The following is a 14330-nucleotide window of genomic DNA, read 5'->3' on the forward strand; positions in this document are numbered from 1 at the left end:
CTGTACAAATGTCCATGTATTACACATTTAAGCAACATAGTTCCATTACTTTTCATGTTCCCCTTCACTCTTTCTCCTTTTTGGGAACATGTCAGCAACTAGATAGTATAAGATGAGCAATGGAGGCTACTGAGAGTGATCCACGTAGAACATGAGTTTTTCTGGGCATTAACACAAGGTGTGCTGCTGGCCAGGCTACTTCAACTCACAAGAAAATCCTGTGGGAGATCCAACCGGCAGACTCAAGGAATTCAGGAAACAGGATCCCAGAGGTGATACTCTGGGATCTTGGCCATGGGGTTGAATGTCTCACCTTGCTAAAAAGAGACACTGGACCTAAATGGCACAGCACGACTTTGCTCCTGCTTTAATCAATTTCTCAACACCTCAGTCAGTTAAATCACCTACAGCTACCTTTGAAAAACACAGAGAACATCTTTCAAGAGGAGAAGGTAGATTGGAGTAAGCAATCATAGACACAATTCCTCTGATGGCTTTTTTAACAATGGCCTCTTGTGTACTCTGGGGGACTCCTGTCACCAGGCCTCCTGGTTCTACCATGATTCTGTGCACTCTGCTGTCTCTAAAGGAGCATCTGCTGAGATCACAGGGAACATGGCTGGTTGGCATAGGTCTTCCCAAGGTCATCGTGGTGGTGTGAGCCAGTGTAGTTGAGGTGGAGCAAGGAACCGTTGACACTGGAATGGCTGCGTGCACACCCAGAAAGGCTGTACATTTCAGGAAAAGATACATTTTTTTTAAAGAAAAGAAAAAGACAAGGTGGGAAAATTGCAATTTGAAGAGGAAAATCAGCCATATAGACCTATTGGGACTCTTTCTGGTGTGTGGGAGAAATCATCTAGTGCCAAGCAAACTTCCAAGATGTGAGTCATCAAAAACGTTCCTGCTTTCTCTGATGCATTCATCAAACCAGAATCTTAGCATGCAAATGGGAACAAAACATCAACCACAGTTCCAAGTGTCTATAAGAACCTCGTTCCTAAGCTTGCATGACCTCCTTTCAACCCCAATGCATGGAAAGCTAGCAGAATTACACACAACGTAGGATCCCTTTCCTCTAGCTAGGAGTCTGCTTTTCCAAGTCCAGTCTGTTACTAAGCCAGTGGTACCAGCTGGCACTGCAGTTTGAAGCTCCCCAAAGAGAGTCCCTCTAGCATCAACCCTCCAGTTGTGATCAGTTGACCTGCTGAACCACTGATAGGAAGAATGAGTTTCTGAAGACTCTGAGGGATGACCAAAATGGATACTTCTCAAAAAACAGAGACACTGACAAACCTGAGGATTTGGAGGACAACAGCACACTGAAGCAAAGGAAAATCAAAGGGAAAGCTGTCATCAAAATGGTCTTTCTCTGGCTGTCATGGAAGAAGGGGAGGGCCTCTCACAGTTTCTGGTAGCAGAGAACAGGTTATAGACAGCGGTGGGATGACAGAAATATGCTGAAAATGATGAGAAATGCCTTCCCTTCAGAGAAGAAGAGATCAAAGACTTGCACATGAAGACAGAGCAGGTGAAAAGAAATGGCTTCAGAAGAATGGCTTCTTGCAGAGCTGCAGTTCTGGCTAAGTGGCATCTTAACTCTTGTGGTAAACATCTGCTCCATGATTGTTGATAGTTTTGGGCAACACGCACACACACACACACACACACACAATGTTTTCTGATTGCAGAGAGGTATTTTTTCTCACTTGATTTTGTAGAGGATTTTAAATCACTGAGCATATTTTCATACATTTTGTCAATTTTGCCCAAGTTTTAGAATTTATTAACATAGTTATTCATTGTATTTTCTTATTTAATACATAGTTATTCATGTATTTTCATGTTGAGTTTACAGATAGATACTACATTTGTTACTATGCTTCTGGTTGTATTCCTAAAATTATTTATTTTTACAATCCCTATCATTTCCTTAATCAGTCTTGCCAATGACTTGTCTGTTTTACAGTCTTGTCCAAGAAATAGCTCTCAGTTTAGGAAATCAAGTCAATTCTTCTTTGTTTTCTTTTCATTACTTTTTCATGTAATTTTTATTTCCAGTTTTATACATTTTGGTGTTTGCTATAAATTTTGTTTCTAGCTACATAAAAATAGTTACCTCACATATTTGCAATCTTTCTTGTTTTCTAACCTACATTTAAATATAAATCATCTTAAAAAGCAAATATAACTGCTCTAAGAAATTTATATACCTAGTGCTTTTTATATTTCAATCTGGTCCAAATTTCTATTATGTCATTTTAAAATTATGAGTTATTTAGAATTATGGTTTTAGTTTTCATCTCTATATTATCTTTTTTTTTTAAATTTGATAGGTGGAGTTATAGACAGTGAGAGAGAGAGACAGAGAGAAGGGTCTTCCTTCCGATGGTTCACTCCCCAAATGGAAGCTATGGCCAGCGCTGCGCCGATCCAAAGCCAGGATCCAGGTGCTTCTTCCTGGTCTCCCTGTGTGGGTGCAGGGACCCAAGCACTTGGGTCATCCTCCACTGCCCTCCTGGGGTACAGCAGAGAGCTGGACTGGAACAGGAGCAACCGGGACTAGAACCTGGTGCCCATATGCGCCGCAGGCAGAGCATTAACCAAGTGAGCTATGGCGCCAGTATCTCTATATTATCTTTTTAAAAGTTTTTAATTTATTGATTTTTATTTAATTTCAAATAAAGTTAAATAGACCATATCACATTGAGTCTTTGATGTTAAATTTTCTTTGTGGTCTTTAACTTTTTTTTTTTGGTAAATACATTACATATGCTTGAAAAGATATTAACCTATGATTCGTTAGCAATGAAATTTTATGTGTGCCTTTTATTTGCTTTGTTTTTCAATATTCCAGTCTCACTGTTTTTTTTTTAAAGATTTATTTTATTTATTTGAAAGAGTTACACAGAGAGGAGAGGCAGAGAGAGAGAGAGAGAGAGAGAGAGAAAGAGAAACAGAGAGACAGAGAGGTCTTCCATCCGATGGTTCACTCCTCAATTGGCCGCAATGGCCAGAACTGCACTGATCCGAAGCCAGGAGCCAGAAGCTTCTTCTGGGTCTCCTACGTGGGTGCAGGGGTCCAAGCACTTGAGCCATCTTCTACTGCTTTCCCAGGCCAAAGCAGAGAGCTGGATTGGAAGTGGAGCACCGGGTCTCGAACTGGTGCCCATATGGAATGCCGGCACTTCAGGCCGGGGTGTTAACGCATTGTGCCACAGCGCCAGCCCCTAAACATTTTTTAATATAAAGCACTGACAGGCATTGTCTATGGGTTGGCTGTGGAGTTTATGAGAAGAAAGGATGAAAATACTTAGGGTGAAGGCCTGTTTACATTATGTCTTACAATATTCTGCTTAGATTTTCTCAAGTGAAGTGCTGTGTTCAGTGAAATATATATTTGTGGGTTAGTTAAGGTAAGAGATCTGACAGAAGCAGTTACTCGTATGCTTTTCCAGTGGGGCACTTCTAGGAATTGATCAGTGCTCTATTTTCTTGTCTAGAAAACTGACTTTGTAATTCTTTTAAAATTAATACATAAGCTTACAAAATAAAGAACGAAACTCTGAGACTGACAGCCCTTCACTCACTACTAACTCCTCACTGTGGTACAAGTGCCAATGTGCCTTTTAATCATTTTCAGTAAATTGAAATTGTATTTTGGGAACTCCTGGTACAAGTTAATGAGATTTAGATTGGTATGATCTGTGAGTCCTAATTGAAGAGTGATTGAGGTCTTATGGTTTCATTATTGTATGAACATATGAAGGAAATGAGATAGAATAGACCTAGGGAATTTGTCAAATGGCATGAACTCTGGAATTGGAAGAAAATTTAAGATGTATGTGACAAACGTTCTTCTGTCTACTTTCTTGATACATAAAAATTTACACAGTGCCTCTGGTGCAAAATGTTTTCTTCAGCTTCTTTGTGTGATCGTACTTCAAATCCAGGTTCTTTTGAAAGGGTTTTGGAAGCTTGGATAAACAAAGGACATTTTAAGAAATGACTAACATTGGGAATTTGAATGGAGCTGAAATACACAGTCTTAAAAATCACTCACTGTGGAATTATTGATGTACTTAAACTGTACTGTTCTCAAAGGGTTTGTTGAAAATTTCCCAGAAGCTATGTGATTAAGAGAGAATTTTGACCCTATAAAATTTAAAATTTCTTACATTTCAAACTTCAAATAAAAAATTGTTATATATAAGAGTGTTTGTGATAGACAATGTGATTTTTGTAATCTATTAATGGTGAAATGACTGAATTAATATCTCTAACAGTTCTTTTTTTTTCATTTGACAAATCTTTATTAGGGAAACTTCAGGGCATGGAGTGGTTCTAATGTTCCAAGATAGGAGAACAAGTATCTTTCTTCAATGACATCTGTTTTTGAAATTGCCTCTCTTATTTATTTTTACACAGAAACCTTTTATTTAAGGTATACACACTTCTGCTTTTCATAAATACAAATTTAGAAACAGTGATTCTTCCCACTCTACCTGTCCTCTTGCCCACACTCCCACCCTTATTCCTCCTCCCTCTCTTATTCCCATCCTTATTTTTTTTTACTAAGATCTATTTTCAATTTACATTATACACATAAGATTAACACTATACTAAGAAAAGAGTTCCATAAATAGTATGAAAAAAAAAAACTGTTCCTCAACAGTTGAGACAAGGGCTGTTCAAAGTCATCACTTTGGAAAATGCCAATTTCACTTCTATAGATTAAATTTTAGGTATTCTATTAGTTACCACAGATCAGGTAGAACATATGACATTTGTCTTTTTGGGACTAGTTTATTTCATTAAATATAATGTTTTCCAGTTACATCCATTTTGTTGCAAATGACAGGATTTCATTCTTTTTAACTGCTGTGCAGTATTCCATGTTATACATATCCCAGTCAGCGGTTGACAGATATTTGAGTTGATTCCATATCTTAGCTATTGTGAATTGAGTTGCCGTAAACATGCGGGTACAGATAACTCTTGCCTATGCTGATTTCATTTCCCTTAGGTAAATAAGCAGGAGTGGGATGGCTGGGTCATATGGTCTATATTCAAATTTCTGAGGTATCTCCATGTTGTCTTCCATAGTGGCTTTACCAGTTTACATTCCCACCAATAGTGGATTAGGGTACCTTTATCCCCAATCTTCATTACTATTTGTTTGTGTGTTGATTTCTCTATGAAGGCCATTCTAACTAGGGTGAGGTGAAACCTCATTATGGTCCTGATTCATATTTCCTTGATGGCTGGGGATCCTGAGCATTTTTTCATGTGTCTGTTGGCCATTTGAATTTCCTCTTTTGAAAAATGCCTCTTTAAGTCCATTGCCCATTTCTTAACTGAGTTTTATGCTTTGCTGCTGAATTCCTTGACCTCTTTATATATTCTGGATATTAATTCTCTGTCAGTTGCATAATTTGCAGATAATTTCTCCCATTCTGTCAATTGCCTCTTCACTTTACTGAGTGTTACTTTTGCAGTGCAGAAGCTTCTCAAGTTGATGTAATCCAATTTGTTATTTTTGACTTGATTGCCTATGCTTTTGGGGTCTTTTCCAAGAACTCTTTGCCTATCCCAATGTCTTTCAGAGTTTCCCCAATGTTTTCTAACAATTTGATGGTATTGGTTCATAGATTTAGGTGTTTTATACATTTTGAATGGATTTTTGTGTAAGATATATGCTTCATCCTTCTGCATGCTGAGATCCAATTTTCCCAGCACCATTGTTGAAAAGGCTGTCCTTTTTCCAGGGATTGTTTTAAGTTTTTTTTTTTTTTGCCAAAAATAAGATAGTTGTAGATGCATGGATTGATTTCTGGAGTTTCTGTTCCATTGGTCTATACATCTCTTTTTGTGCCAGTACTAGGCTGTTTTGATTATAACTGCCCTATAGTATGTCTTGGAATCTGGTATTGTGGTGTCTCATGCTTTGTTTCTGATATATAAGATTACTTTAGTTATTCGGAGTCTCCTGTGTTTCCATATGAACTTCAGCATCATTTTTTCTATATCTGAAAAGAATTCCTTGGTTTTTGATTGGTATTACATTGAACCTAAATTGCTCTCAGTAGTATGGACATTTTGATAATATTGATTCTTCCAATCCATTAACATGGAAGATTTTTTCATTTTTAAAGTCTTCTATTTTTATTTAATATTTTATTATTCTCATCATAGAGATCTTTGATGAACTTGGTTAAATTTATTCCAAGATATTTAATTTTTTTGTAGCTATGGTGAATTGTCTTGATCTTAAAAGTTCTTTTTCAGCCATGGTATTATGTATGTATACAAAGGCTATTGATTTTTGTGTGTTAATTTTATATTCTGCCATGTTTCCAAACTCTTTTATGAATTACAGTAGTCTCTTATTGGAGTCTATTGGAACCACTCTATATAGAATCATGTTGTCTGCAAACAGGGATAGTTTTACTTCCTCCTTCCCAATTCGTATCCCTTTGATTTCTTTTTCTTTCCAAATGGCTCTGGCTAAAACTTCCAGGACAATATTGAATAGCAGTGGTGAGAGTTGTTATCCTTGTCTGGTTCTGGATCTTAGTGGGAATGCTTCTAACTTTTCTCCATTCAATATGATGCTAACCATGGGTTTGTCATAAATTGCCTTGATTGTATTGAGGAATGTTCCTTCTATAACCAATTTCCTTAAATTTTTTATAATGAAATGATGTTGTACTTTATCAAATGCTTTCTCTGCATCTATTGAGATAACCATATGGTTTTTGTTCTTCATTTTGTTAATGTGCTGTATCACCTTGATTGATTTGTGAATATTGAACCATCCCTGCATGCCAGGGATAAATCCCACTTTGTCCAGGTGAATGTTCTTTCTGGAGTGTACCTGGATTCAATTGGCTAGTATTTGGTTGAGGATTTTTGCATATATGTTCATCAGAGAAATCAGTCTGTAGTTCTCTTTCTTCGTTGTATTTTTTTCAGGTTTAAGAATTAAGGTGATGCTGGCTTCATAGAAAGATTTTGGGAGGATTCCCTTTCTTTCAATTGTTTTGAATAACTTGAGATGAATTGGAGTTAGTTCTTTAAATGTCAGTGTATTAACCAATGAAGCCATCTGATCCTTGGCTTTTCCTTATTGGAAGGGTGTTTATTTACTGATTCAATTTCTATCTTGGTTATTAGTCTATTTAGGTTTTCCATGTCTGCATGGCTCAATTAAGTAGATTCTGTGTGTCCAGGAATCTACCTATTTATTATAGGTTTCCTGTTTTGTTGGCATACAGATCTTTGTAGTAATTTCTGATGATTCTTTTTATTTCTGTGGTGTCTGTTACATTTCATTTCCTTTTTTATCTCTAATTATATTAATTTGGGTATTCTCCCTCTTTTTTTGGTAAGTTAGGCCAATGGTGTGTGAGTTTTGTTTATTTTTTCAAAAAATCAGCTATTCATTTTGCTGATCTTTTGGATTTTTTTTGTTTCAATTTTGTTTATTTTCTAATTTTGATTATTTCTTTTCTCCTACTAGTTTTGGGTTTGGTTTGCTGTTGTTTTTCTAGGTCTTTGAGATGCATTGATGGATCATTTATTTGGTGCCTTTCCAACTTCTTGGTTTAGGCACCAATTGCTATAAACTTTCCTTGTAACACTGGTTTTGCTGTATCCATAAATTTTGACATGTTGTATTGTCACCTTCATTTGTTTCCAGAATTTTTTTAAATTTATTTTTTTGATTTTTTTCAATGACCTAGTATTTATTCAGGAGCATGTTGTTCAGTCTCCCTGTGTTTGCACTGTGTTTGGAGATTCCTGTGTTGTTGATTACCAACTTCATTCCATGTGGTCTTCTAAGTTGGATATCCATTCTTCTGCTTCACTGATTCTGTTCTTAACACTTTCTACTGCATTTTTATTTGTTCTATTGAATTCTTCATTTCATTTTGATTTCTCTTTAAGATCTCAATTTTGTGGGAGAAATTTTCTTTCATGTCATGTATGTATTCAGTAGTTCATACATTTGCTTCTGATTACTTCCATGTAATCTTATGATCAATTTTTAAATTCCATTTCTGGCATTTCTTCAGTCTCATCTTCTTCACAGTCTAGTATTGAAATGTGTTCTTTTGGGAGCATCATGTTGTCTTCTTTATTCTTGTTTCTTGAATTGGTGCATTTGTTATTCGGCATTTGTGGAGATACTCATTGGTTTCTTCTTTGTTTTTCTCACTGTGGCTGCTTTTATTTTTGTACTATGCCTCTATAGATTATTCTCTAAAGAGCTTCTGCTTTCAGTGATATCTAGAGGCTTATAGTGGGTATGGCCAGAGAGCTCTGTTCAGTTCTCCAGGGTGAAGGCCGTGTCTAAGGTGACACACCCAGGTTTGGCATGGTAAGTCTCCTCCTTTTTTTTTTTAATTAGAGAGGAGGTTTATTCTACTCAGCTGAGCACCTCTCCTCAAAGGAGACCAGTGCCTGAGCACTAGCCCCAGTGGGTATAATATTCATCCACTCTGCCACAAGGACCTCACAAAGGATCTGTGCAGTCCTCAGTGTAAGCTCACATTCCACAGCAATGTCCCTCACCAGATAACCAGGTAGCCCTGAGCATATGAAGTCTCCACAGTGACTTCCCAAAGTCCAAGCCATCCTGTGGGTGCTCCCATACAGCCTCAGTCAGGAGCACCTAGACCCCTGTTAGTTCTCTCCACCAAAGTCAGGAGTCTCTGCTTGGATGGTTGCTGGGTGCAGACATGAGCTGGCGCGGCTGTTATGTATGTCCAAAATGGCGCTTGCTCTATTGTCTTGTTACAGAATGCTGTTGGAGGGTGATCAGGGAGAGAGAAATGTGTCCCTCCTTTTTTTTTCCTCCTCTAGTTTGGCAGATACACTGTCCCCCCACGAAGCTCCAAGCTGCGTTCCCGCTAGGCTCTTCCTGTAGCTTTACTGCCAGTGGCTTGGCCTGTTGCAGTCTGGTCTCACTTCAATCTCCAACGCTGGTGTGGAAGCTCTTGGCTGCTGAGGTCCTGAGTTGTGGGTGTCCACACACTCCATGTAGGTCCACTGTGTCCCTCTGATTTACGTAGTTTCCTCTGCCATTTTCTCCCTAACTCTTCCCTGAGACTGCACTCTCTTCACTTATTTTAAACTATCTTCTCCTAGACTAGAGCAGTAAGCGCCTTCCCTACTCCACCATCTTGGAAGCCCCCCTCTAATGTTTCACTTTGGTTTCTCTTTAAATATCTCAATTTCATGTGAAAAATTTTCATTCATTTCACATATGGAATTCTTTAGTTCATGTATTTGCTTTTGAGTAATCGTATGATTAATTTTTTGAATTCCATTTCTGGCATTTCATCAATTTCTTCATCTTCACATTCTAATATTGAAATATGTGTTCCTTTGGGGAGGTCATGATGTTTTACTTATTCATGTTTCTTCAATTTCTGCAATTATTTTTAAGCATTTGTCCAGATACTTGCTGTTTTTTTCCTCTGATGGCTTTTATCTTCGAATTACGCCTCTATGGCTTACTGGGATGTCTGCAGTTTCAGTGAATACCAAGAGGTGTGTGCCAGATGTGGGCAGGGAGCTCTGGTCAGTGTGCCAGTGTGGGGTGATTATCCAGGATAACACCCAAGTTGGGTATGGTAGACCTCTGTTGTGATCACACCCTCATCTCCTATCCTCTTTGGTGATCATTGCTGGGTTTTAGTCCCCAGTGGATTCGACACTCTTCAGCACCACTATATGAACCGTGCTAATAATCTGTGCAGTCCTAACTCTGAGTACTGGTTTAGCTGCCATGGTCTGCCCCAGACAACCAGGAAGCTCTGCGTGTGTGGACATACAGTGATTATCCATAGACCCAGCTACACCTTCACCCTCTTGTGCAGCCACTGAGTCCCCACAGTCTCAGTATACAAGGATCCCACAGTTGCTTGGTGCAGAAGTTCCACTTTGCCATGCCAGCCTGTGAGGTCCACAGAGAGGCGGATGTTCCCCAAGCCTGATGTCCATGAGCTTGAACCCTGGAGTCTGTGGTGTGTTGGAAGGTTGGGGGCACCTCATAGTCCTGTGCGGGTGCCCAGTCCCTTGTCTATCCTCACACCCAGGCTCAATGTCAGTGGGGACCGCAGATTTTTCCCCTCTGCTAGACTCTCTGGATCACAAGTGTATACAAGAACCACTGGCTGAATTTTGCCCGCTTCTTGCTACTGCTGCCAATCCTGCTGAGAAGATGGTGTGCTGTCTCTGTAGGTTGCCGTGTGCTCACACAAGGGCTTCCACAGCTGCCACCCAAGCCCAAAAGGGTGCCCGCTCTCTCTCATCCAGGTGCTAAGGGCTGTTCTGGGGAGGATGGGGATGAGAGAAGTGTGCCCCTTTCACTTCCACTGGTTTCACAGCTTCTCGCTAGCCCCTAGGGCTCCAGGCCGGAATTAGAGTACGCTTGTTCTCCAGCTATATATATCCACGGGCTGCTGCTCACCTCCAATTCTAAGCTGCCACCTGCTCTGGCCCTCTGCTGTTAGTATGTTGTGTTTGTGTTCTTGTTATGCATCCGCACCATCCACAGCAGGTCCACAGCATTCCTCTTCCCTTTGTAGAATTCCCACTGTGGTTTTCTCTCTAATTCTCCCCTGAGAGTACACTTTTTTTTTTTTTTATATTTTTCCCTGGCCTAGCATAGTACATCCTTCCTTGTTCTGCCTTCTTGGAATCCTTGTTTAATTTTTTTACTGAACCCTTGCTCCAAAAAAATGCCTTAGTTAAACGCTTTCCAGATAATTTCTCTGGTTGAATTCAAAATGCATGATATAAAAATGAGAGGAGTTTGCCTTATATCAATAAACCTGGAAAAGATCAAAATTGGCTATTTAAATCATGAGCAGGATTAAATGAAATAGTACAGATCAAATCCTTGGGTGGTTAAAAAATAATTGTTAAAGAACACCATTGTGTTGGACTCCTTTGATCCTTCTTGCTCAATTAAATGTCACCTAAAACATTTGATTCATTTTGCAGAAGTGCATTTGAGATGTTTAAAAATATTTCTTTCAAAATTGCTCTGCAGATTCCCAAATAAATTTGGAATAATTACTACTGTGATGGCATTATAAATGTAATTACTGTAATTTTATTTTTGTACATGTATTTTTTCTTTGAGAAATAGTTGCACCACAGATAAAGAATTGTGGTGGTTAATATTAATGCACAAGAAAGGAGGTTGTGGTTACCTAATCAAGAGATGATTCTTTTTAAGCTGTGTAAAAGACAGTTCCTCCCACTCAGTGATTTTATTCCTTCCAGTTTTAGCTCATCTTCATAACTGAGAGGTTGGGGATACAGAATGCATACCAGAGATTCCTGTGTTGATTTCTTTTTCCCTTTCATCCTTTGATTGGTGACATTTGACTAATGATCAAGCATTGTTTACATTATGTGGTCTTTTTTTTTTTTTTTTAAAAAAAAAGATTTATTTGTTTATTTGAAAGGCAGAGACAGAGGCAGAGGCAAAGAGAGAGAGGTATTCCACCTGCTGGTTCACTCCCCAGATGGCTACAGCGGCTGGAGCTGGGCCGATCTGAAGCCAGGAGCTTCTTCTGGGTCTCCCAAATGGGTGCAGGGGCCCAAGCCCTTGGGCCATCTTCTACTGCTTTCCCAGGCCATAGCAGAGAGCTGGATAGGAAGTGGAGCAGCCAGGACTTGAACTGACACCCATATGGGATGCCCGCACTGCAGGATAACCCACTACACCACAGTGTCAGCACCTACATTATGCAGTCTTAGAAATCATATCTGTTTCATGCTATGATACTTAATAGATTAAATAATTGTAAATGATATTTTCTTAAAGCAGTATTTATTTACATTATATAACATATTCTGTGTATACCATTTAAAACCATGTTATTGAATAAAAATTTACAATGCGCTTGTGAAATAAGCGAAAGGAGGTGTTCACGTTTGTGGATATTGTAGAATGGCTTCTGGGATAGCTTAGTTTACAATCTCTTTTATTTATCCAAGTGCATGTCTCCACAAGTGCACTTTAATTGCCAGACTTCAGAGAACGGAAAAAAAAAAAAAAAAACAAACTCTGTCTACTTACACATTATGCCTTGAGGTGCTGTCTTGATCTGTACCTGCTTTTCCTGGTGGGATAGTATGGCTGTGGGCTTCTGTAGGGCCCACTTGCAGTCTTGGACCTCCATTTTTAGTTGTTTAGTTACTCTTAGGCACAGTTGTATGTTGGGTTTCAAAATTCCACACTAGATTAGATCCCTAAATAAGGAGTCCTTCATTAAGCAATTGCCCAAGTGCCCCCTTCCCCAGAAATTTCCTATGCATATAATGAAAAACCTGTGCATATGTATCTGTGCATATGTAATATGTATGAACTCAGAGATTTATTGTAAGATATTGGTTCATTTAATTATGGAGGCTGAGGGGGCCGGCACTGTGGCTCAGCAGGTTAACGCCCTGGCCTGAACTGCCTACATCCCATATGGGCACTGGTTCTAGTCCTGGCTGCTCCACTTCCGATCCAGCTCTCTGCTGTGGCTTGGGAAAGCAGTAGAAGATGGCCCAAGTGCTTGGGCCCCTGAACCCATGTGGAAGATCTGGAGAAAGCTCCTGGCTCCTGGCTTCGGATCAGCGCAGTTCTGGCCTCTGCAGCCAGTTGGGGAGTGAACCATCGGATGGAAGACCTCTCTCTCTCTCTACCTCTCCTCCTTCTGTGTAACTCTGACTTTCAAATAAATAAATACATCTTTAAAAAATTATGGAGGCTGAGAAGTTCCACAATGTGCCATCTGCAAGCTGAAAACCCAGGAAAGCTGGAGTCATAATTCCAACCCGAGTCCATACGCTCGAGAAATAGGGGAGCAAATAATATAAATGCCAGTCCAAGGGCAGAAGATGGATGTCTCAACTCAAGCAGTCAGGCAAGAAGGAAAAGGAGTGATTTCTGTCTTTTTCCACCTTTTTGTTTAATTCAGGGCCTCAATCGATAAGAGGGCGCCTATTTGTTTGAAGGATAATAGCCATTACCTATTCAAATGTTAACCTTCAGCAACACCTTGACAGACACATCAGAAATAATATGTAGTCTGGGCACCTCATGACTGATTAACCTTTTCCTGAGGGTCCTAGGCTATTCATAAATCCCCATACAGACACAGCTATCACAGTGAAAATGTGAAGAAACAATGCCCAGGCAAACCACCATTGTCTTTTTGCTTTCAGGGGAAAAAAAGTTTAGCAAGCTGGTATGAGTCTATCAGATGTGTGATATGTATCAGATAATGTCAAGTAACCATTGCATTGATTTTTAAAAAATCGATAAAAAGTAACTCAGGTTCTTTGTGTGTGTGTGTGTGTGTGAGGGAGGGAGGAAAGATATTGATAGAAAAAAAATTGCCAGATTGTCCTCAGATTAATTCCAATTATCTAAAATTTATTTCTTATAAATTTCAAAGTCAGCAGGTGGTAATCACCCATGTGGAGATTAATCATGACACCATCTCAGATCACATGGAAGAAAAGCCAACACACATGTAAATGCTTCGCTTTTGAAAGACTGCTGTCTTAAACACTCCCAACTTTTAAGAACATTTAAAAAATTTCAGTCTCCATTCTCAACCATACTATTTTTGGATTTTTAAAGCATACAAAATTTCTTAAATTTCTTTCAGAATCTTACTTTGATCTCAGCATTCCAAAAACAGTGCTAAATTGAGGGCTGCCTGTTTAGATACAGAGCCTGGCACTCTTCCTAACCCCCTCAGCCTCAATGATAGAAGCAACTTTCCCATCAAGGCTCATGGCTTTACGTTCCCCATAGCTCTCCTGGGATTTCTTCAAGCCCAGTGGGAAGGCCAGAGATCTCATCATGTGGTGCTATCTCTACTTCCTGTTCTGCAATTCTCCAGACCTGTTAGCCTTGCTTTCCTGAGTTCTTCTTCTTCTTCTTCTTCTTTTTTTTTAAGATTTATGTATTTATTTGAAAGTCAGAGTTACACAGAGAGAGGAGAGGAAGAGAGAGAGAGAGAGAGAGAGAGAGAGAGAGAGAGGTCCTCCTCCATCCGATGGTTCACTCCCCAATTGGCTGCAACTGCCGGAGCTTCACCCATCTGGAGCCAGGAGCCTCTTCCTGGTTTCCCACACGGGTTAAGGGGCCAAAGGACTTGGGCCATCTTCCACTGCTTTCCCAGGCCATAGCAGAGAGCTAGATCAGATGTGGAGCAGCAGGGACTAGAACCGGTGCCCACATGGGATGCTGGCGCTTCAGGCCAGGGCGTTAACCAGCTGCACCACAGTGCAGGCCCCCAGCATTG

The 14330-nt window shown here is 39.5% G+C and overlaps 1 pseudogene; it reads left to right on the forward strand.

The window, feature by feature from the left end:
* Nucleotides 1–340: 340 nt before the first annotated feature.
* LOC100355299 (vasculin-like protein 1 pseudogene) lies at nucleotides 341–1587 on the forward strand (annotated as a pseudogene).
* The last annotated feature ends 12743 nt before the right edge of the window (nucleotides 1588–14330 follow it).

This window comes from Oryctolagus cuniculus, chromosome 5 (assembly GCF_051225735.1).
Source record: "Oryctolagus cuniculus isolate XC-2025 breed Fujian yellow rabbit chromosome 5, ASM5122573v1, whole genome shotgun sequence".
Classification (NCBI taxonomy): Eukaryota; Metazoa; Chordata; class Mammalia; order Lagomorpha; family Leporidae; genus Oryctolagus; species Oryctolagus cuniculus.